Here is a 21,382-nt window from a genome sequence, read left to right as displayed (position 1 = left end):
CCTTCTAGGCTTGTCGCTGTTTTCCAGAACTGCTGTGCAAATTTCAGAGAAGTGCGAATTTTGAAGGACTAAGTTTCTCTGTGTGTGTTGTTTCTGGGATTGCAAAGACAGCCAGATCTCCTGCTCATCCCTACCCTTAGATGACCGTAATCGACTCTGCCCTACATTGGCACCCTGCAAGGGAAAATCAGCAGGAGAGGACAAGTGCTCTCGCAAGGAAGCTTATCTGCTGATACTGATCATCTCACCAGGGAGCTGCAAGCTTCTTAGGGATGCCGGAGTTTTTCTGGACACCTTTGGAGAGCCGTCAGTGTACATGCGTTCCATCCCTTGTGTAAAAACGAAGGCGCAAAGCCCAGAATAGGGCTGCAACGTTGAATGTGCTAATGGTTAGCTCAGGGGTTGTCAACCTCGTTCCTACCGCCCACTAGTGGGCATTTCAGGATTCTAGGGGGGCGGTCGAGGGTTCTACGGCACAAGTTGAATCCTTCCGTCGAGCTGTGGTGGGCGGTAAGGAAATTTTACCATGAAGAAAGATGCATTAGTGGGCGGTAGGTCTAAAACCCCTGGGTTAGATTGACGCCAGGGCTGGGTGACTCTGTCAGTTTTGGTTTCTCTGTATCACAATTTTCTAGTCTTAAATTTAGTTCTCCACATTTCCACATCACTGTGGATTTTTATTTTTATTTTTAAAAAAGACATTCACCAGCAAATTTCTCCCAATATACACGTTGCCGTGCAACTTTTCTTCAGACCTCCGGAACGAATTAAGTACTTAACCCGAGGTACCACTGTATATTTATTAAGCAATATATAAAGGACAAAGCAACCAAGGCATTCTCTCACATCTCCAAGAGAGAGAGAGAGAATACAAAAGTACAGTACAACGGAAGAGATAAGAATGACTTCCGTTCTCAGACTTTCGAATCCTAGAAAGTACAGTGGTACCTTGGGTTAAGAACTTAATTTGTTCTGGAGGTCCGTTCTTAACCTGAAACTGTTCTTAACCTGAAGCACCACTTTAGCTAATGGGGCCTCCTGGTGCTGCTGCGCCGCTGGAGCATGATTTCTGTTCTCATCCTGAAGCAAAGTTCTTAACCTGAAGCACTATTTCTGGGTTAGTGGAGTCTGTAACCTGAAGCGTCTGTAACCTGAAGTGTGTGTAACCCAAAGCACCACTGTAAACACAGACATGTGATGTAACAATCACACATCCAGCAACAGAGGAGTGAAATGCTAACAGAGACCCCCTGGCTTCTTCAGCAGCCTGGCTCATCTCTGCCTCTTGGGCCCCTTCCTCTCCCGCCTCTGCTTCTGCACTGCTCTCTGCTACAGACTCTCCCCGCTCACTAAGCCCTGTTGCCTCTTCAGCTTCCGACACCTCCTCCTCCCAGTCTACTCCCTCTTCTCCCTCTGACCGCTCGTTGTCACCCCACCACCAATCCCTGGGCTCTGAGCCTTCTTCCCTTTGGGGTTCCTCAGCTGGTGCCTCCCAGCACTGTGTGATCGATGGCTGATAGTGGATGCCTTTATTTCTGTATTTTTAGCAGACATTTGGCACCATGGGTCCGTGCATCTGGCTGTTATCCAGAAGGTGGTTCGAACCCATCCAGGGATGGCTGTGGGCAGGATTCCTGCATTGCAAGGGGTTGGACTTGATGGCCCTCGGGGTTCCCTTCCAACTCTACAAATCTATGATTCTACTATTTCCTGGACTGTCGGAGTTCAGAGTTTCTTGCGTTTGCAAGAAAATTTGAAAGCAGGCTGTTTTGGTTCCGACCTCCCTCTGCAAATGCCTGCAATTTCACATGGTCTGCAGCCGGCAGCATTAAATTATTCACAGCCTAGGGATCTGTATTCGAAAAGCGCACCTGCGCGTGTTGACCGCTGCAGGCTTTCCTTACAGTTGCACACTTGCCGAAAACTTAGCGGTGCGTAAAAGGGCACAAGGTGTTCTGTTTCCAAACTGCAGGAAAATGGGCTTGTGGCGGAACACCCGTCCTGTGGGGAGTCTTAAAATGAGCATCCGGACTCTGGCGCTCTGGTACGAAATTAAGCCTCGAGACTCGAGTTCTCCAGCGGGTACCTTTTGGTTAACCGGTGGATGCCGACATTGACCTAGTTTCCGCGGGTGATCAAAAGATTGCCTCCTGCCCAAGTTTAATAGGTCATCTGGTCTCCCCGGTGCAGGGAAGCCCTTTCCGAAAGGAGGAAGCCCTTTGCTTCTTGCATCGAGTGCTGTGTGCCCAAGTTTTGTTGTTGTTGTTTAGTCGTTTAGTCGTGTTCAATTCTTCGTGACCCCCTGGACCAGAGCACGCCAGGCACTCCTGTCTTCCATTGCCTCCCGCAGTTTGGTCAAACTCATGCTGGTAGCTTCGAGAACACTGTCCCACCATCTCGTCCTCTTGTGTCCCCTTCTCCTTGCGCCCTCCATCTTTCCCAACATCAGGGTCTTTTCCAGGGAGTCTTCTCTTCTCATGAGGCGGCCAAAGTACTGGAGCCTCAGCTTCAGGATCTGTCCTTCCAGTGAGCACTCAGGGCTGATTTCCTTCAGAATGGAGAGGTTTGATCTTCTTGCAGTCCATGGGACTCTCAAGAGTCTCCTCCAGCACCATAATTCAAAAGCATCAGTTCTTCGGTGATCAGCCTTCTTTATGGTCCAGCTCTCACTTCCATACATCACTACTGGGAAAACCATGGCTTTAACTATATGGACCTTTGTTGGCAAGGTGATGTCTCTGCTTTTTAAGATGCTGTCTAGGTTTGTCATTGCTTTTCTTTGTGTCTTATAGCTGAGAACAAAAAAACAAAATGTTTTTATTGGGGTCATCTAGTCCAACCCCCCGCAATGCAAAATTTTTCACCCAGCTTGTGGCTCGAACGATCCTGGAAAATGAAGAGTCTTGTGCTCTACCAGTCGAGCTATCCCAGCCAAAAGAAAGAAAGAAAAATAAATTCCAGGAGGTTTGCCTCTGTTCTCACCGACCTCAGTTTAAGCAGTTTTCATTTCATTTCACTTTTAATTTGTATAACTCCTTTCTATATTATTATACACAAGGCTGTTTGCAAGCTGAAGAAGTAACAAAATGGACAGCAAAGATCACACAATCTGATCCAATACAAAAAGTCATAATAAAAACAAACAATTTATATCAAATAAAGCAATATTCAATAGCTGATTAGAGTCTAATAGTATGCAGCCAAGTTAAATATCAGCAAATAATAATTAAACCATTTACGCTTAATCATTACAATAAAGAATTACTGAACTATAATCAATAAAAATAATGGAAAGTCATGCATAAAATACCACCAAACGTACAAAACCACGTCAAAGGATCAAACTGAAAAACAAGGACACACAGTAATTACAAAATTATTTTTTTTAAAAAAATAATCCCTGAACTCCTTTCTCAAAGTTGGTAGAGCCTGCGACTCTTAATCTCTGAGTTGTGGGTTCGAGAACCAACGATGGACCAAAAAAAAAATCCTGCATTGCAAGGGGTTGGACTAGATGACCCTTGTGGTCCCTCGCAGCTCTATAATTCTACGATTCTGTTCCTAAAGTTTACTAAGGCAGGTCAGGGCAAGTTGCCGTCTCGCCTGGGAAGAGTTAATGGAACTTGGCAGGCGAGCGCTTCCTGGTATCGGCCAATCGGAGGGAACAAAGGTTGGCAACAGGTGATGGGTTTGTTTGCGGCAGGTATTAATTTTAGTTTTTTCTCCAGAAGTCCCTGCAGGCGAGGAAGCAGCTTAGAGCCCAGCGAGGGCCAGGATCCGCAGGGAGCATGGGAGCCAGCCTCTCCTGGAGCGTGGAGGTAAATGACCTGAGGAATTCCTGGTTTTAAAAAAGACTCCTTTAAAAAAAAGAAAAGAAGGAAACTTTGCTTCCCGCCCACCTCCCTTTGCAGGGTAACCTGAAACTCCCCTCTTTTGAATAAGGCAGGACCTGCCTAGGCTGGGCAGACAAGCTGAGAAGCCAGCTCTGTCCTTGCTGGCTGAGGAAGGAGGCTTCAGACAGGTGGGTTTCTGTCCGCAGGTGCGGAGCAGATATTCTGTTGCTGCTGCATTCGAATTTGAGCTGGAATCTCTGACCCTTTCCCTTCCTTTTCCCACTGGAATTGCGTTTTTGCGGTTTGTTTCCAAGCCCCTCCACCGATAGGTTTGGAGCGGGGAGGGGAAAATCTCAGACCCAGTGGCCCTCGAGATATCTCCGTCTGGCCCCCGGGGACTCTCCCCAGGTCATACGCCCCCTCCTGAGCAGCAGCCCTTTTACTAACTATGCTTTGCACCCTCCTTGATTCATGGAGGGGCCACGAGGGTCGTCTAGTCCAACCCCTGCAATGCAGGAATCTTTTGCCCAACGTGGGGCTCGAACGCATGAACCTGAAATTAAGAGTCTCAGGCTCTGCCGACTGAGTTTTTGCATGTCTGGAATATGGCAATGCCTTTTGCTTGCTTGGATAGAGGACAGAGGGCTGGGGGTGAGTGAAGGTGTAGCAACAAACCTAGTGTACAGTGGCGAAATTCGCACCCGCTACTTGCCCGCATTTTTTCTCTGGCAGCTCCCACTGCTGGAATGTGGCCCCCAGAAAGTTGCTAAGAATGGGAAGTGGCCCTTGAGCTGGAAAAGTGTTCCTGTCCCAGTTTTAGAAAACCAGGATCATGTTGCTTTGACACCTGTAAGCTGCTTCCAGCAGCCCTTTCGTGGGGGGGGGGGAATACTTTTTTAAAATGTAATAATAAATACAAGCCGTCGCCAGGGCTGTCTGCCCTGATCTGCTGCTTTTCCTGCAGAAAATCTCACCCGCCTCCTTTTTGCACCCAGAAGTGCTGTTTGCAGCAAATGTGTTTGGGGAGTTTGCACCTCCTCTTGAGTAAGTGGCTTTGCACGATGTCTCCTCGCTCATCTAACACTCTGCTTTTCATTCCTTTGCTCAGAGCAGATTGCAGGGCTGGACTTTGCCTGCTCGGCATCTAATAAGGCCGGGTTCGAGTTCTGGCAGGGGTGATATAGCCTCTGCCTTGTGAGTAGGGCTGCCGGGTTTGTTCTTCCGCAGAACTCCCAGGTCTTTGAAAACTGCATGGCAGGTTTGGACTGAGCGAGCGCAGCGGTTGCTGTCATGGTGTCCCTGTTGTCTTGCCGCACCTCTGCTTGTTGTAGAGCAGTTAAAGGCATGGGAGCGCTGCTTCCCCCGAGAAGCTGGCAACCCAACCCTCCCATTTGTGAGGATTGGGGTCTCTAAGAACCAGGGGACCCCCCCCCTAAACTTTACATGCATGCTAGCACAAGCAAATTGTCAAGAGCTGCCACTGGCAGATTCACACATACACACCTCACCAGTGTTAGTTCCAACACTTGAGACTGCTATCATATGCTCCATTACTTGTGGGGGGAGTTCTTTTTAGATTATGGGATGTGTTTGGCCCAAGTTAAAAGCTGCTGGAAAGATCTGTTTCGATTTCCGAAGGCAGCAAAATTTTTAAAGGGACTTGATGGGGCTCTGTTCAAGAGACTGCCTTTGAAAAGTGTTCAGAAACATTAGCTAGTCCAGAGCATGGTGGCAACTGGAATTGGCTGCACCCGTTTTTCAAAGGGTTATACTGGCTTCACTTTAGCTTTCAAGATTCGGTATTTAAATCCCAGTACAGCCTGGGACCAGGATACCTGTACAGGGAAGTTTCTAATGTTTGATGTTTTACTCTGTTTGGTGTTTTAATTTGTTGGAAGCCGCCCAGAGTGGCTGTGGTAACCCAGTCAGATTCATCAGGGTTCAACTTATATCCTTACGTTCCTATTTTAGGAGACTGGTTTATTTTGATTTTTAAGGACCCTTAGACAACCCTTTGCAGATCAACCTGCAGTTTTTGAGGAGGGGGAGTGTATTTGCAGTTCTGTATGGTTACGTCGTGAGCATGGAATTGGGCTATTTGAGGGGCATCGCTTGTCTGAAAGGGTGGGTGGTTCTGGGGACGAAACTGCTTCTGTGGCTTTGGAGTGGAATAATTGGTCAGCTTTGCTTATACCCCATAGAATACCTTTGCTTAGAAGGAGAGCTATTCCCAGGGGGAATGGTGCAACGAGATAAACAATTGCATCAGGAGCAATGATGGGTTGTGTACAAAACAGAGGAAAGGTATTTTTGCTACTGGAGCAGAACAGATGCTCATGGGGCCTACAGAACAACGCAGGTTCGACTTCAATCCCCAGATCTTCACAGTGTCCCTGTTTTCCAGGGACAGTCCTGGATTTCCAGAAGCCATCTTGGTTTCTGATTTGATTCCGGAATGTCCTGCTTTTCCTTCTTCTTGTTGTTGTTTAGTCATTTAGTTGTGTCCGACTCTTCGTGACCCCCTGGACCAGAGCACGCCAGGCACTCCTGTCTTCCACTGCCTCCCGCAGTTTAGTCAAACTCATGTTGGTAGCTTCGAGAACACTGTCCCACCATCTCGTCCTCTGTCGTCCCCTTCTCCTTGTGCCCTCCATCTTTCCCAACATCAGGGTCTTTTCCAGGGAGTCTTCTCTTCTCATGAGGTGGCCCAAAGTATTGGAGCCTCAGCTTCAGGATCTGTCCTTCCAGTGAGCGCTCAGGGCTGATTTCCTTCAGAATGGAGAGGTTTGATCTTCTTGCAGTCCATGGGACTCGCAAGAGTCTCCTCCAGCACCAGAATTCAAAAGCATCCATTCTTCGGCGATCAGCCTTCTTTGTGGTCCAGCTCTCACTTCCATACATCACTACTGGGAAAACCATAGCTTTAAGTATACGGACCTTTGTTGGCAAGGTGATGTCTCTGCTTTTTAAGATGCTTAAGTTTGTCATTGCTTTTCTCCCAAGAAGCAGGCGTCTTTTAATTTCATGACTGCTGTCACCATCTGCAGTGATCATGGAGCCCAAGAAAGTAAAATCTCTCACGCCTTTTCCTTAGGATGCCCCTATCTTCATTAGAGAAATGTTGGAGGGTATGCAATCCTTGGTAGCTTCAGTTGGAAGGATTAGAGAATGACCTCCATGAGACCCCGGGGAATTGCTGCCAGTCCGAGTAGACAAGATTGGATCCAGTAGGGACTGGTGCCCATTGCAACTGGTGGGCAAGGAGACCAACAGAAGTTGAAGCCAGACCCATTGGCGGGCAGAGACACCCCTTGCCTGGCGTCACACAGGTGAGGGCGGACTGAGGTTCCTGGGGCAGCAAGCAGTTCAGCCTAATGGACCAGCCTCCATGGATAGGATTAGAATCAGGAGTGGGGAACCTTTAGCCCTCCAGATGTTGAACTACAGCTCCCATGCACCCTGGGTGCCTGGCTTGCTGGGGCTGAGATGAGCAAATAATCTGACCAGCCATAGTGGTAGTTTTCTGTGTTTCTAAATCCACCATCGTTTACCATCTCAGGGATAGCTCAGAGCTCAGCAGCAGAGGCACACGCTCTCATAAAATCCCAGGTTCAAACCCAAGCCTCCCCCGGTTGAGCAAAAAAAGAACCCAAGAAGCAGGATATTTGCAAGAGACTTTGGCTGGCGAGATTTCTCGCAGGGCTGGGCTGGAACTGCCAGGCTGTTAAGGCAGTTTTGCATTTATGCAAATAGATGTGTACGGCACCGATATTCAAGAGATTGTGCCGCACTCCTTGGCTTTCATTTGCAAAATTCTGCCAGAAGCCTGATTTGCATGGTAAAATAAGGACATGAATGCCGACTTGCTCAGTTTGCATAACAGGTTCAGGTTGCAGGCTGTGATTTTAATAATAATAATAATAATAATAATAATAATAATAATAGTTGCTGGGTTTATTTATCTTTCTTTTACACCCTGAAAATGCAGAAATCTTTGAACAAAATAACCAGGTAAAAAGGTAAAGGGACCCCTGACTGTTAGGTCCAGTCGTGGCCGACTCTGGGGTTGCGGCGCTCATCTCACTTTATTGGCCGAGGGAGCTGGCGTACTGCTTCCGGGTCATGACTAAGCTGCTTCTGGGGAACCAGAGCAGCGCACGGAAACGTCCTTTACCTTCCCACCGGAGTGGTACCTATTTATCTACTTGTGCTTTTGAACTGCTAGGTTGGCAGGAGCAGGGACTGAGCAACGGGAGCTCACCCCGTCGCAGGGATTCGAACCACCAGCCTTCTGATCGGCAAGTCCTAGGCTCTGTGGTTTAACCCACAGCGCCACCCGCATCCCTATAAGTTATCAAGGCCCATGCTCGGCAATGTTGGCACCCGTCTGTCTCGAGAAACAATGGAGTGTGCCTCAAGGGGTGAAGCCAAACCAGAGACGCTTTGGGGACTGATGGGAATTATAGTCCAAAAGAAGCTGGAGGGCAGCAGCTGAGCGAAGGCTGCCTTAAAAATCACGGCTTTCAAACTGGTTTCAAGGCCTGACATTTGCAGTTTCTGGCTGAATCCCCACCAATGAATAACTAGTGTTTTCGGACCCTCCCACGTCGAATTTCTTTTGCCAGTAGCATACCAGGAGGTGAGAGGTGCAACGCTGCGTTTCAGCTTCTTTATGCCAAGTTAATAGCAAATCCGTAATGCGTTCGCCGTCCAGGGTCGCTGGGGCTACTGGGGGGAGATTTGACCTTCTTACATTAGGTATGATTTGCAAATAAACTGCTCCGTCCTGCAAGACCCTGGGCGTTCGGGTGTGGGTATTCCCCTCGCCCTTTGTTTTTTAAGCAGGTGCAATCAGATTGTGTTCCGAAGAGCTATTTGTGTTCTTATATATTTGGCCGTCCCCCAGAAGCACAAGGGGGGAGCAAAGCTCGACAAGGAAATTGGCGTTTGCCGTGGAGGCAGGTATGTGTGACGAATGAAAGTGGAACGGGAGCCAGGCTCACCTACCAGGTACCAAAGTTAAAAAATACGAATCTCTCTTTTGAGGAACACTCTGTATTCCTCCTCTGTTTACAGCCCTTCTGGAGGGAAAGATACGCTTGGAAACGCATGGGCAACATCAGCTGGAATATTGGAATCCAGCCAGTTGAATACAATTTCCACCCAGGAAGGACTTTGTTGTCCTGCACAGTTTCCTGTCGCTTCCTGGGACTAGGAAAACCGGAGTAAATTTTACAAACTAGTTATAAGGCCCACCACAAAATATTCCACCTGACCACCAAATATTCTTTGGCTATTGAGCATGTTAAGATTACCCTGGACTTTTTTGGAGGGGGGCGTGAATTACCCTCATAAATTCTTTTTCAATTGCACTTAGCAAACTTGGGTATTCCCCTTATACTAATAATTTCCTTTCATTTCTGACTAACCCTGTTCTGCCTTCATATCTGCTGACCCGTCAGTACCTGCGTTCGAAGGATTCACTGCAGAATAAATGATGAGGAATTGTGCAGATCAGTTTATGATACTGGCCGCTTTTGTTTCCAATGTTCAAATTCGGTTTGTGGCTTGGGAAACGGCTTCGACTAGTCAGCTAAACCAGGTGAGGGTAGCCAATGGGTCTCAAACCCCCGGTGAGTTAGGGACTTCTCTTGCAAGCAAAGACAGAAGAAAAGTTTGGATTTGATATCCCGTTTTATCACTACCCGAAGGAGTCTCAAAGGGGCTAGCAATCTCCTTTCCCTTCCTCCCCCACAACAAACACTCTGTGAGGTGAGTGGGGCTGAGAGACTTCAAAGAAGTGTGACTAGCCCAAGGTAATGCAGCAGCTGCATGTGGAAGAGCGGGGAAGCGAACCCGGTTCCCCAGATTACGAGTCTACCGCTCTTAACCACTACACCACACTGGCTCTCCAGTGGGCCCAACGGTCACAAAGATGGTTTCTGGACATGATGTGGAGGGGGCAGAGGGGGTTTGTGAGCCTGGGGAGGGAAATCTTGTTCTGCTTTCCTTTGGACCCCAATCAGCGAGGCCGAGAGGGGGGTCTTGTCATCTGGGCAGCCCAGGACCTCACTTTGGTCTTGCTAACGCAGCGGTTTGACTTCACCCCCAGATGCACACTCCATTGTCTCTTGACAATGTACAGTGGTACCTCGGGTTACAGACGCTTCAGGTTACAGACTCCGCTAACCCAGAAATAGTACCTTGGGTTAAGAACTTTGCTTCAGGATGAGAACAGAAATCGCGTGGCGGCGGCGGGAGGCCCCATTAGCTAAAGTGGTACCTCGGGTTAAGAACAGTTTCAGGTTAAGAACGGCCCTCCAGAACAAATTAAGTTCTTAACCCGAGATACCACTGTACAGTGGAACCTTGGTTCTCGAACCGCCTGAGAAACAGTTTCTATCCAAGTGCGATTTTGGTTTTAAACACAGTGTAAGGTCGTCTCTATGGGAGTATATTGTATTTAATTATGGGGTATCAGAGTTTTTAGGGGGTTAACCAGGCTGGGATAGCTGGGATAGCAGGCTTGTTGGTTTTTGAATGTCTGATGTAGATTTTTTCAATTTCATTGTTGGACGTTCGGCTTCCGAGAAACGTTCACAAATCAGAACACACACTTCCAGGTTTTTGGCGTTTGGGAGCCGATTTGTTCGTCAACTAAGCCGTTCGAGAACCAAGGAATGACTGCAGTTTAAAACTGTTTTTACTATTGTCTTGTAATGCTGTAACCGCCCTGTCACCTTACGGTGAAGGTCAAGTAATAATGATGATGATGATAATACCGTAATACTAAATAATGCCTGATGGATGGACCTTGGGATGATGGAAGGATGTCCCTCTTGTTTGTGTGCGATGTGTCTTTGTCGTTCGTCCCCTTTCTCATTGCAGAGCCAGTCCCCTTTCCATCTTGCCTGTCCTTTGTCTTGTGATTACTTATGCAAATGGGCGACGCAGCCCCTATAATGGGCATGTTGTCTTCCAGAACAGAAAAGCCTACAATTATCTTATTATTGGGATGAAAGGGAGAAAAAGAAGCCTGTGCGTTGTGTTCACAACCGTTTGTTTGTTTGCATTTCCCCACGCCCATAGGAGACGCCACTTTGGCTCAGCTGCTGCCTTTCCAAAATGGATTTTGCATTGTTTTTTAAAAATATATTTTTATTGAGTTTGACATTGCTGATTTAAATTCAAACATTAAACATCAAAATCATCCCTGAATCCTTCGACTCCCCTCCGCTCTTCCAGGGTTACCGTTATCAATCTTTCCCCCCACAAACTGCTTCTCTTAGTTTCTCAATCAATTTTTACCATAGTTTTTCACATGTTACAAGCATTGTTCAAATCCTGCCAAAGTTTTTAGTTGTTTATAATGTTCTCTTCCCTGTTTAGGGAAGCCTTTAATGTTTAATAGACTATTGTATTTTAATGTTCTGTTGAAAGCCGCCCAAGTGGCTGGGGAAACCCAGCCAGATGGGCAGGGTATAAATTATTATTATTATTATTATTATTATTATTATTATTATTATTTATATAATACATTATATTTTTCCCATTCCTTCTTAAAGTTCCTCTCTTCCTGGTTTCTGATTTACCCGGTCAATTTTGCCATTTCAGCGTAGTCTTATTCAGCCATTCATCTCTGGTTGGGACTTTATCTTCTTTCCATCTCTGGGCCAGTAGTCGTCGTGTACATAAATACAGTCGTACCTTGGGTTAAATATGCTTCAGGTTGAACGTTTTTGGGTTGCGCTCCGTGGCGACCCGGAAGTAACGGAACACGTTACTTCCGGGTTTCGCCGCTCGTGCTTGCGCACATGCTCAAAATGACGTCACACGCATGCGCAGAAGTGGCGAATAGCGACCCGCACAGACGCGGGTTGCGTTCGCATCTAGAGGTACCACTGTAGTCATTTCTGCTCCTTGGATTTCGCATTTTATAGGTGGGGGAACCCCGCTTAAAATCTGGGCTTTCAGACACAGCACTTCTCCGGGGGCGGGGGTCACGCTGTTTCTGCAGACAGGCATTCCCACTTGGAGAGAATCTTGCTCACCCCTGGCAGTTTGCAATTCTGAGGACGAGGCGGTTTTCCCACGGGTATTTAGAGTTGGTGGCAGAGCAGGTGACAGTCTTCAGGAGGAGGACGAGGACTCCAGTGGTGCAAAGGTTAAATTTCGAAGTGCAAGAGCTCATCATATTGGCCCCATAGCCCTGCTCCGAAGGACACTCCAAAAATGGGCACAGCTGTGTTGATCCATTATTACAGTGGTGGCAAACCTCTGGGCAATGCCCCTAACTGAGCCCGGTCCCAATTCGGCACGTGAAGCCATTTCCCCGAAGCCAAACCCTTCTACCCCCTGCCCTTTGGGGCCTTGATTTTTAGTGCCACCCTGTGTGACGCCCAAATTGGCACCCTTCCGCCTCTTGGACTCCATCGTAAATCTTAGTTGTGGCATCGCCAGTGGCGATCCTGAGGCTCCGCGCACAGTGCGACCTAACCAGGTGCGCTCCCCTAAATCTGCCTCTGCATAGGCAAAGTCGGCCAGTGCCCACTCAGAAGCCTGGAAGTGTTCTCCCAAGGATTCATTGGTAAGGGAGGCTTTGCATCACTGCCTATCAGCTGAGAGGTGGGGAGTGTGAGCCCATCAGGATTGGCTGCGCTGTGGAAGTCACTGCCGATCAGCTGATGGGCAGCGACGTCAAGTCTCTCTTGCCTTGTCTTTTCGTTGTGTTGTGCAGCCAACGGAAAAATGGGTTGCCTGACCTGTGGAAGAGACCACCGGGGATTGGAGAGTCCAGGATCTGGCCTCCTGGGCGGAGCTAATTCCACAGTCCCTGCATTATTTACACACACCAAAATGTAGCAGCAAATAGCATGATCCCAGATTTATTTAGGTCAGCATCACTTGCAACCTTGTGCGTAGTTTTGCGGCAGTAGGTGGCATTGAATTCAGTGGTATTTCTGACTTAGAGATGGATGAATCTGTCAATTCTGGTTTCTCACACTTTCTCATTTTCTTGGTCTTCCAGTTGAGTTCTCCACATTTCTGCATCAATTTGTGACTACTTCTTTTTAGGTGCTCACGAAAATTCATCAGCATTTTAGCGCAGATTCTATCCCAAGATACACATTTTTCTATGGAATATTGCCCAGTATACGCATTTTTGCAGATCAGTTTCCCGTAATATAGTGCATTTTGTATGTTACCTTCGTAACACTTGCATTTTAATGCACCTTTTACCCTAGAATGTGCTTTTTTGTGCACATTACTCAGCCGGAGAATTGCACTGCGAAATTTTGAATTTTTTTTTAAAGCATGGCTGTGTTTTGGTTTGTGTATTTTTCCCGAAAGCAGGAATTAGGTAGGTTTGCAATTAAATGTGAGCTGAATTGAATTTCTACTGGATCTCTGCTCCTGACTGCAGAGGTTAAACTTGTAAAACCTGTCGATCTTTGACAAAAGATCTTCATAATGAATGATGTAAATGTCGCAGAGCGTGACGGTCAGTAAATCACATAGTTCAGAGTTGGAGGTAACTCTTTATTAGCAAAAACATAATCCCCACAGACTTGGCTGAGTGTCAGGCTTAATGAGCACAATAGCTCATTCCCTGTGTGTCTTACTCCATGAAATCAGTTGCCGAGACTAAAGGTCCCTGTCTCCCCACAGCCGTCTTAAGCCCCCTCCTCTCTCCGGTTTTTTACAAGCAATCAGAGACTGTGCCTGTGCGAAGCCAACCTCTCCTCCACCCTTTTCATGCCTCTCCTGGTTTTGGGAGACAACAGTAGTAGGGGAGCTTGTTGCGGGGAGCTTGTTGTCATAAGGAGACATCCATGACTCTCCACCAGCCAGACTCATCGCTTCCTCTCGGTCTCCCCTCTCTCCGGCTTCAGCTTCTGCCTCTGATTCTGCACTTCTCTCTTCCACAGACTCTCCCCGCTCACTAAGCCCTGTTACCTCTTCAGCTTTGACACCTCCTCTTCCCATCCATCTCCCTCTTCTCCCTCTGGCCACTCATCGTTCTCTCTCCACCAGTCCCCTGGCTCTCAGCCTCCTTTGGGGTCCCCCAGTTGGTTCCTCCCACCATTCCTCTGCGTCCAACTAGTCCGTGACAGTAAACTATATCAGTTAACGTGATTTCACCACTGTGGAATGCAAGGCGAATAGCGTGGTTTCTGGTGGAAGCATAACTGCAGCAGAACGGAAACAGTGGTGCATGTGATGAATGCAGCGGGGCAGCATGTGAAACGATATCTTCTTTACACACCTGTCTGTCTCTGACGCAGGAGACAGAGCTCAGTCTACGTGGCTACAGACTTATCCGCTTTTGTGACCCTCCTGTGCCTGAGAACGGAAGCTTCCCCCAAAATGTCCACATTCCCAAATGTCCACGCTTCCAGTGGCCATGAATGAAGGGTAAACAAGAACACACTGGGCTCCTTTGCTGTCGGTAACTACAAGTTTCTCCCAAGAATAGCACTGATTAAGTCCTCCTGGTGTGTTTTGGGACTGGAAAGATGCCCAGGGATTTCTTACACAGCTGCTTGCTAGCACAACATTAATGATTAACCTACCAGGCCCAAAATGGGCTTATTTCGTGTTCTTATCTCAATGGAATTCTATTTTCAAATAGTTGGCAGCTTTAGCCAACTGAGGGCTGGCTCTCATGACCATCTCCCCCCGTTCCATGAGATTTCATTAAAGCTTTTTCATAAAGCAATACAATAAAAAAAACACCAGACTAATCTAAATGAAAACAAAACCTGAAAGAGATGATGATGACGATGATGATGCAGAGTCCTCTTTTAAGGGTAGTTCTGAACCCTTGCTTCACACAGAAATTGGTGGACCCAAAAGCTCTTAAGGGACGCAGGTGGTGCTGTGGGTTAAACCACAGAGCCTAGGACTTGCTGATCAGAAGGTCTGCGGTTCGAATCCCCGCGACGGGATGAGCTCCTGTTGCTCGGTCCCTGCTCCTGCCCACCTAGCAGTTCGAAAGCACATCAAAGTGCAAGTAGATAAATAGGTACCACTCCGGCGGGAAGGTAAACGGCGTTTCCATGCGCTGCTCTGGTTCGCCAGAAGCGGCTTAGTCATGCTGGCCACATGACTCAGAAGCTGTACGCCGGCTCCCTCGGCCAGTAAAGCGAGATGAGTGCCGCAACCCTAGAGTCGGTCACGACTGGACCTAATGGTCAGGGGTCCCTTTAGCTTTACAAGCTCCAAACCATTAGCTTCTCCGCCCCAGAAAGTTTGGGGAAAACTGCCCTAAATGGAAGTACATCCCAATTGAGGGGAAGTTGAAGGATGGGCTTGCTGAAGGTTGTGACCTGGGAGAGAAATGAGAGTTGAAACCAGATGGAGGAGAGAGGCCAAAAGCGAGTCCCTTTGTTTCGTGGCACACGGCCAAGCCTCTCACCCCACCCTGAGAGTTCAGTCTTAGCTTGAGAATTTCTTCTGGGGCAAGGACATCCCTTTTATTACAGCATTAACCAGTTCAATGAGTGTACGTAGACCTCTCTTTTTTTTTTGAAAAAGAGGATTTGCAAAGGACGTCTCCGTTTACCACAGTCCAACCCAAACAAAGAGATTCTTTTCAGCCTCGCTTGAACATGGGGAGAAAAAGGAATTAGGCTAAACAAAGACCTCGGATTCAGCTCCCCGGAAATAGAAAACTCGATCAGCGTCGATGATGGAGAAGTTCTCTTTTGTCTCCCCTTTTGTAGTTGCACGAAATCTCCCTTAATGCATGTTTTCAGCTGAGGAAACCAAAACCCTTTTGGAGCCGTGAGGGAGGGGCTGGTTAAATATTGACTGTTGGCTTAGTCAAGTTTTGTAGACTAAATCCTGCTCATGTTCAGCCAAACATAACAAACACATACCAGAACGGGGCGGTAATAAAGATGGGAAAGTTCTGTCTCTCTTGCACAAATGATGCAGAAGCAAGGCTTCCAGTCTCTGCCCCGGGAGCCTGAAACGTTATCTTTTAACTCAGCCTTTAGTATTGTGCTGCAGGTTCCAAATAATCTTCATGGTTCCTTTAAGAATTTTTTTCTTTTTTAAAAAAAACAAGCAAGGTGATAGTCCTCATGATGCAAGGGAAGAATATATGATGGTTCTGCTGTTCATATAGCATTCTTCAAAAGTCAGGGTGGGTCTTCCAGTAGTAAGAAAATAGTGGTGACAGCGCTAGGAGTGAATTGGGGACCTTCTAGTTTCGTTGCAATAGTGAGAATGGAAGTTTCCGCTTGTGAAATTTTAAGTTCCTTAGCACAGAATTTCCCATGATAGTAATGTTAATGGGGGGGGGGGGGAATAGGGAGAAAATTGGTTTCATTGAATTTTAATGAAAAACTAGCTAATTTGCGCTTCCCATACCAGTGCATGAACCTATTCTTCAAAATTTGCACGCCTCTGAATTTCACAATGTAGTTCTCCAAATGCTGTGTACAGAAATGCATATACAAGGATAAAGTGTGCATTAAAATGCAGGTATTAGTGAAAAAATAACATACAGAAATGCATTACAACGGGGCGATGTTTTGCAGAAATATGTGTCTTAAACAAAACTGAATGCAGAGATTTGCTTATTAGGAGAAAATTGCACTAAATGCACTAGGTGCATTTTCGTGAGGAAAGAATTTGCGGTTTTCTGAGGAAATACGGAGACCTGAATTCAAGATGGGAAGAATGGGAAATGGGGAGAACCCGAAACTGATATATTTGCCTGTTCCCTAGAAGGAAATGGGAGCCTTCTCCCTTGCCCTGTCTCAGTCTGTAGGTGAGTACCCTTCTTTTAAACCACCCATAATCACCCCCCTTTGCCCGTCTCTTTTAAAAGCATGGCTTTATCATAAGTAGAATCTGACAATTCAACTCCCAGTGCCCGGTGGGCATGCCAGACTATTGTTAGCCAATGAAACAGACTTTGTTCAGCAGCCTCAGTGGGTGCCAAGCATTTTATTTTCCTTTACGGGTTCTCAAAAAGTTTTTCCTCCTTACCCAAGCTGCATGGAGAATGACAGGACAGTGTCGGGAGAGTTGCCATATTTCAAAAATCTATACTACCAACGTGGGCTGCCAGGCATCCAGCGATTTCTGCCGGACGCTGTTCACAAGGACTGAATACCAGCTGTGTCCGAGAAATTCCAGGCAAGCCTAGATTCTATATTCACCATATTTTTCACTCCATAAGACGCACCTGACCATAAGACGCACTGTGATGGCCTGGGATTCGGCGGCTGAACCTGAGGAGTCTCAGCCTGCACAGGATTCCCTGCCTCCAGAACCAGCTGAGCCAGGGCTGGGGCATGAGCCTGAAGGGTCCTCACCTGTGCTGGATCCTCAGGTGCAGGCATCAGCTGAGTCTGCTCTGGCTCCTGAGGTGATGGAGGACCCATTACCTGCAGGTGCTCCTCTCTCAGCCCCGTCAGAGGAAGCTGAGGTTGCCTCTGGGTCCGGTCACCCTCCAGCCTCTCCTGAGCTGCAGAGGCTCAGGGCAGAGAGGCAGAGGGAACTAAGTTCCCGCAGGAGGAGTGCTCGCCTCCAGGCCAGGAGAGGCGAGTCACCTGTGGACCAGGGCCGCCCTATGCCTCGGGGCAGATAAAAGCCGGCCAGCCCCAGTCCCAAGTTGCGGGAGCAACATTGTTGGTTGCTAGTTCCTGCCTGCACCCTGACCTGCTCTTCTGCCAGAGTTCCTGACCTCACCCGACTCCCTGCCTTGGACCCCGCTTCAGCTTTGACGGACAGCCTCCATACCACACCCTCAACCTCGGACTGGACTCATAGAATCATAGAATCATAGAGTTGGAAGAGACCACAAGGCCATCGAGTCCAACCCCCTGCCAAGCAGGAAACACCATCAGAGCACTCCTGACATATGGTTGTCAAACCTCTGCTTAAAGACCTCCAAAGAAGGAGACTCCACCACACTCCTTGGCAGCAAATTCCACTGTCGAACAGCTCTTACTGTCAGGAAGTTCTTCCTAATGTTTAGGTGGAATCTTCTTTCTTGTAGTTTGGATCCATTGCTCCGTGTCCGCTTCTCTGGAGCAGCAGAAAACAACCTTTCTCCCTCCTCTATGTGACATCCTTTTATATATTTGAACATGGCTATCATATCACCCCTTAACCTCCTCTTCTCCAGGCTAAACATACCCAGCTCCCTTAGCCGTTCCTGATAAGGCATCGTTTCCAAGCCTTTGACCATTTTGGTTGCCCTCCTCTGGACGCGTTCCAGTTTGTCTTGGACTCGGACCTCACCACACAGTTAACCCACGGGACCAGCACACACCTAGTTTTTAGAGGGGGAAAGCAAAACATTCTGCGCAGAGCATGTAAGCGGCTGTCGCTTTTCTTGCTTTAAAGCAAGCAAGAGCCGCTTACATGGCTTCTGTCCCGCTTTGCACAGCTCTCGCTTTGCTTGCACATCCCTCCTCCTGCCTCGCTGTAAAAGAGGAGGAGGAGACACCGGGACAGGTGCGTTGCTTGCTTTACAGCGAGGTGGGAGGAAGGATGGGCAAGCAAAGTGAGAGCTGCACAAAGCAGGAGAGAAGCCATGTAAGTGGCTCTTGCTTTGCTTGCTCCCATCTGTCTGTGCTGGTCCCGTGGGTTAACCGTGCAGCGAGGTCCGAGTCCAGTGTGCGGTATGGAGGCTGTCCATCAAAGCTGAAGCTGGGTGCAGGGCAGGGAGTCGGGTGAGGTCAGGAGCTCCAGCAGAAGAGCAGGACAGGGTTCAGGCAGGAACAGGCTACCAACAACTTTGCTCCCGCAACTTAGGACTGGGACTGGCTGGCTTTTATCTGCCCCGAGGCATAGGGTGGCCCCAGTCCACAGGTGACTCGCCCCTCCTGGCCTGGAGGCGAGCACTCCTCCTGCGGGAACTTAGTTCCCTCCGCCTCTCTGCCCTGAGCCTCTGCAGCTCAGGAGAGGCGGGAGGGTTACCGGACCCAGAGGCAACCTCAGCTTCCTCTGACAGGGCTGAGAGTGGAGCACCTGCAGGCAATGGGTCCTCAGTCACCTCCGGAGCCAGAGCAGACTCAGCTGATGCCTGCACCTGAGGATCCAGCACAGATGAGGACCCTTCAGGCTCATGCCCCAGCCCCGGCTCAGCTGGTTCTGGAGGCGGGGAATCCTGTGCAGGCTGAGACTCCTCAGGTTCAGCCTCTGAGTCCGAATCCCAGGCCATCACACTGTCCCTCCTCCCACTTCGCTGTGAAGCCAGCAGAGCAAGAGTGATAGCTGCGCAGCGCCTCTTGTTCTGCTGGCTTCCCAGCGAAGCGGGAGGAGGAACGGAAGGGAGGAGGAACGGCTCTTTAAAGGGAGCGCCGAGCAGAGCCTCCCGCCTGCATTTGCTCCATAAGACGCACACACATTTCCCCTCACTTTTTAGGAAGAAAAGAGGGCGTCTTATGGAGCGAAAAATACGGTAGGTTTTATTTTGGAGAGCAAGCAAGGACTGGTGCTCTTTGATACAGAAAAACAAGCCAGAGAAATGGCTCCGTCCATGACTATTCGCCATGGTGATATGGGACCATTGCTTTCTATCCTGTTCATCGGTCAGCTGGAGTTTCATAGAATCATAGCTTTGGAAGGGACCCCAAGAGTCATCTAGTCTAGCCCCCTGCATTGCAGGGATTTCAGCTAAAGCATCCATGACAGATGGTTTCTGGTGAGCCAAGTGAGGCAGCCAAGTTGGCTGATGACACCCAATTGTTTGGGGTGGCGAAAAGGAAAAGGGATTGTGAGGAGCTCCAAAAGGATCTCTCCAAACTGGGTGAATCCGAGCAATAAAATGGCAGATAATAATAATAATAAAATAATAAATTTTTATTTGTACCCCGCCCTCCCCGGCCAGAGCCGGGCTCAGGGCGGCTAACACCAGTAAAATCACAATAAAAACATAATTGGGGGGGGGGGGAGGAACCAACTTAAAATACGGGTTAAAATACAATTTAAAATGCAGCCTCATTTTAATAGTAGCCCATAGTTGAAAACCATAAGGGGAGGGAAACATCAGGGTCAGACTGAGTACAAACCAAAGGCCAGGTGGAACAGCTCTGTCTTGCAGGCCCTGTGGAAAGATGTCAACCCGCGCAGGGCCCTAGTCTCTTGTGACAGAGCCTTCCACCAAGTCGGGGCCAGTGCTGAAAAGGCCCTGGCTCTAGTTGAGACCAATCTAACCACCTTGTGACTTGGGACCTCCAAATTGTTGTCATTTGTGGACCTTCAGGTCCTCCGTGGGGCATACCAGGAGAGGCGGTTCCGTAGGTATGTGGGTCCTAGGCCGCATAGGGCTTTAAAGGTCAAAACCAGCACCTTAAACCTGACCCTGTACTCCACTGGGAGCCAGTGCAGTTGGTAAAGCACTGGATGAATGCGATGCGATGCAATTGTTTTAGCTGGTCTAAAATGATGCTCATCTGGGCAAAAAAACTCCCACAATTTCTGCATATACCCTCATGGGGCCTGAACTGGCAGTGACTGAACTGGTGCAAGACCTTTGGGTCGTAAAGGATGCCTCAGTAGAGGTGTTGACCCTGTATTTGATGGCTGTGAAAAAGAATGGCATGCTGCATGTGGATCATTGGGAGAGGGAATGAAAACAGCCTTTCCAATATTATGACGCTGTCGAACAAATTGATGGTGTGGCTGCATTTGGAATTCTGTGTGCAGTCCTTGGCATCTCGCCTCGAAAAAGATATTGCGGAGCTGGAAAAGGTTAAGAAAGGGACAATCCAAACCCATCAAGGAGATGGATCGACTCTCCTGTGAAGGAAGCATTTGGAGCTTTTTAGTTTAGGGAAAAGGTGAGTAGAGGTCTATAACAAATATCAGGAGATAGCCAATGAATCTGAGGACTGGGAAATTCGGGAGAGGCAAAAGGAGGAACTTCTTCACACCAAAACATATTTGATGCTAAGGAGTCTCGGCAGCTGCTTAAATTTTCTTGATTAGCTGGTCGTTTCAATGATTAATTTGTATTTGTGGTGTTTAAATATTGTATATGCCTAGGGACGCGGGTGGCACTGTGGTCTAAACCACAGAGCCTAGGACTTGCTGATCAGAAGGTCAGCGGTTCGAATCCCCGCAACGGGGAGAGCTCCCGTGGTTCAGTCCCTGCTCCTGCCCACCTAGCAGTTCGAAAGCACGTCAAAGTGCAAGTAGATAAATAGGCACCGCTCTGGTGGGAAGGTAAATGGCTTTTCCATGTGCTGCTCTGGTTTGCCAGAAGTGGCTTAGTCATGCTGGCCACATGACCCGGAAGCTGTACGCCGGCTCCCTCGGCCAATAAAGTGAGATGAGCGCCACAACCCCAGAGTCGGCCACAACTGGACCTAACGGTCACGGGTCCCTTTACCTTTATGTCTATACATTTTAGACTGCCTTGCTATTTAATTTGTATTTGTGGTGCTTTATGTTTAAACACTTTATATGTGCATATATTGTAGGCAGTGGTACCTTGGTTCTTGAACTTAATCCATTCCAGAAGTCCGTTTGACTCCCGAAACTGTTCGAAAACCAAGACACGGCTTCCAATTGGCTGCAGG

The 21,382-nt window shown here is 48.2% G+C and overlaps 1 protein-coding gene across 7 annotated transcripts in view; it reads left to right on the top strand.

The window, feature by feature from the left end:
- LZTS3 (leucine zipper tumor suppressor family member 3) overlaps nucleotides 1-21,382 on the top strand; it is a 125,224-nt gene that overhangs the window by 35,542 nt on the left and 68,300 nt on the right. Inside the window, exon 1 of one of the 7 annotated variants that reach the window (XM_081020823.1) lies at nucleotides 3,700-3,818. The exons of 4 other annotated variants lie outside the window; for them this stretch is intronic. The gene's annotated coding sequence lies outside the window, so the exon portion shown is untranslated. Of the gene's footprint in view, nucleotides 1-3,699; nucleotides 3,819-3,857; nucleotides 4,022-21,382 lie in introns of those variants that run through there. 2 more of the 7 variants (XM_081020826.1, XM_081020824.1) reach the window with 2 other exon arrangements.

Source organism: Podarcis pityusensis (genome assembly GCF_964106645.2).
Source record: "Podarcis pityusensis genome assembly, chromosome: 9".
Taxonomy (NCBI): Eukaryota; Metazoa; Chordata; class Lepidosauria; order Squamata; family Lacertidae; genus Podarcis; species Podarcis pityusensis.
This window is presented reverse-complemented; position numbering and strand designations above follow the sequence as displayed.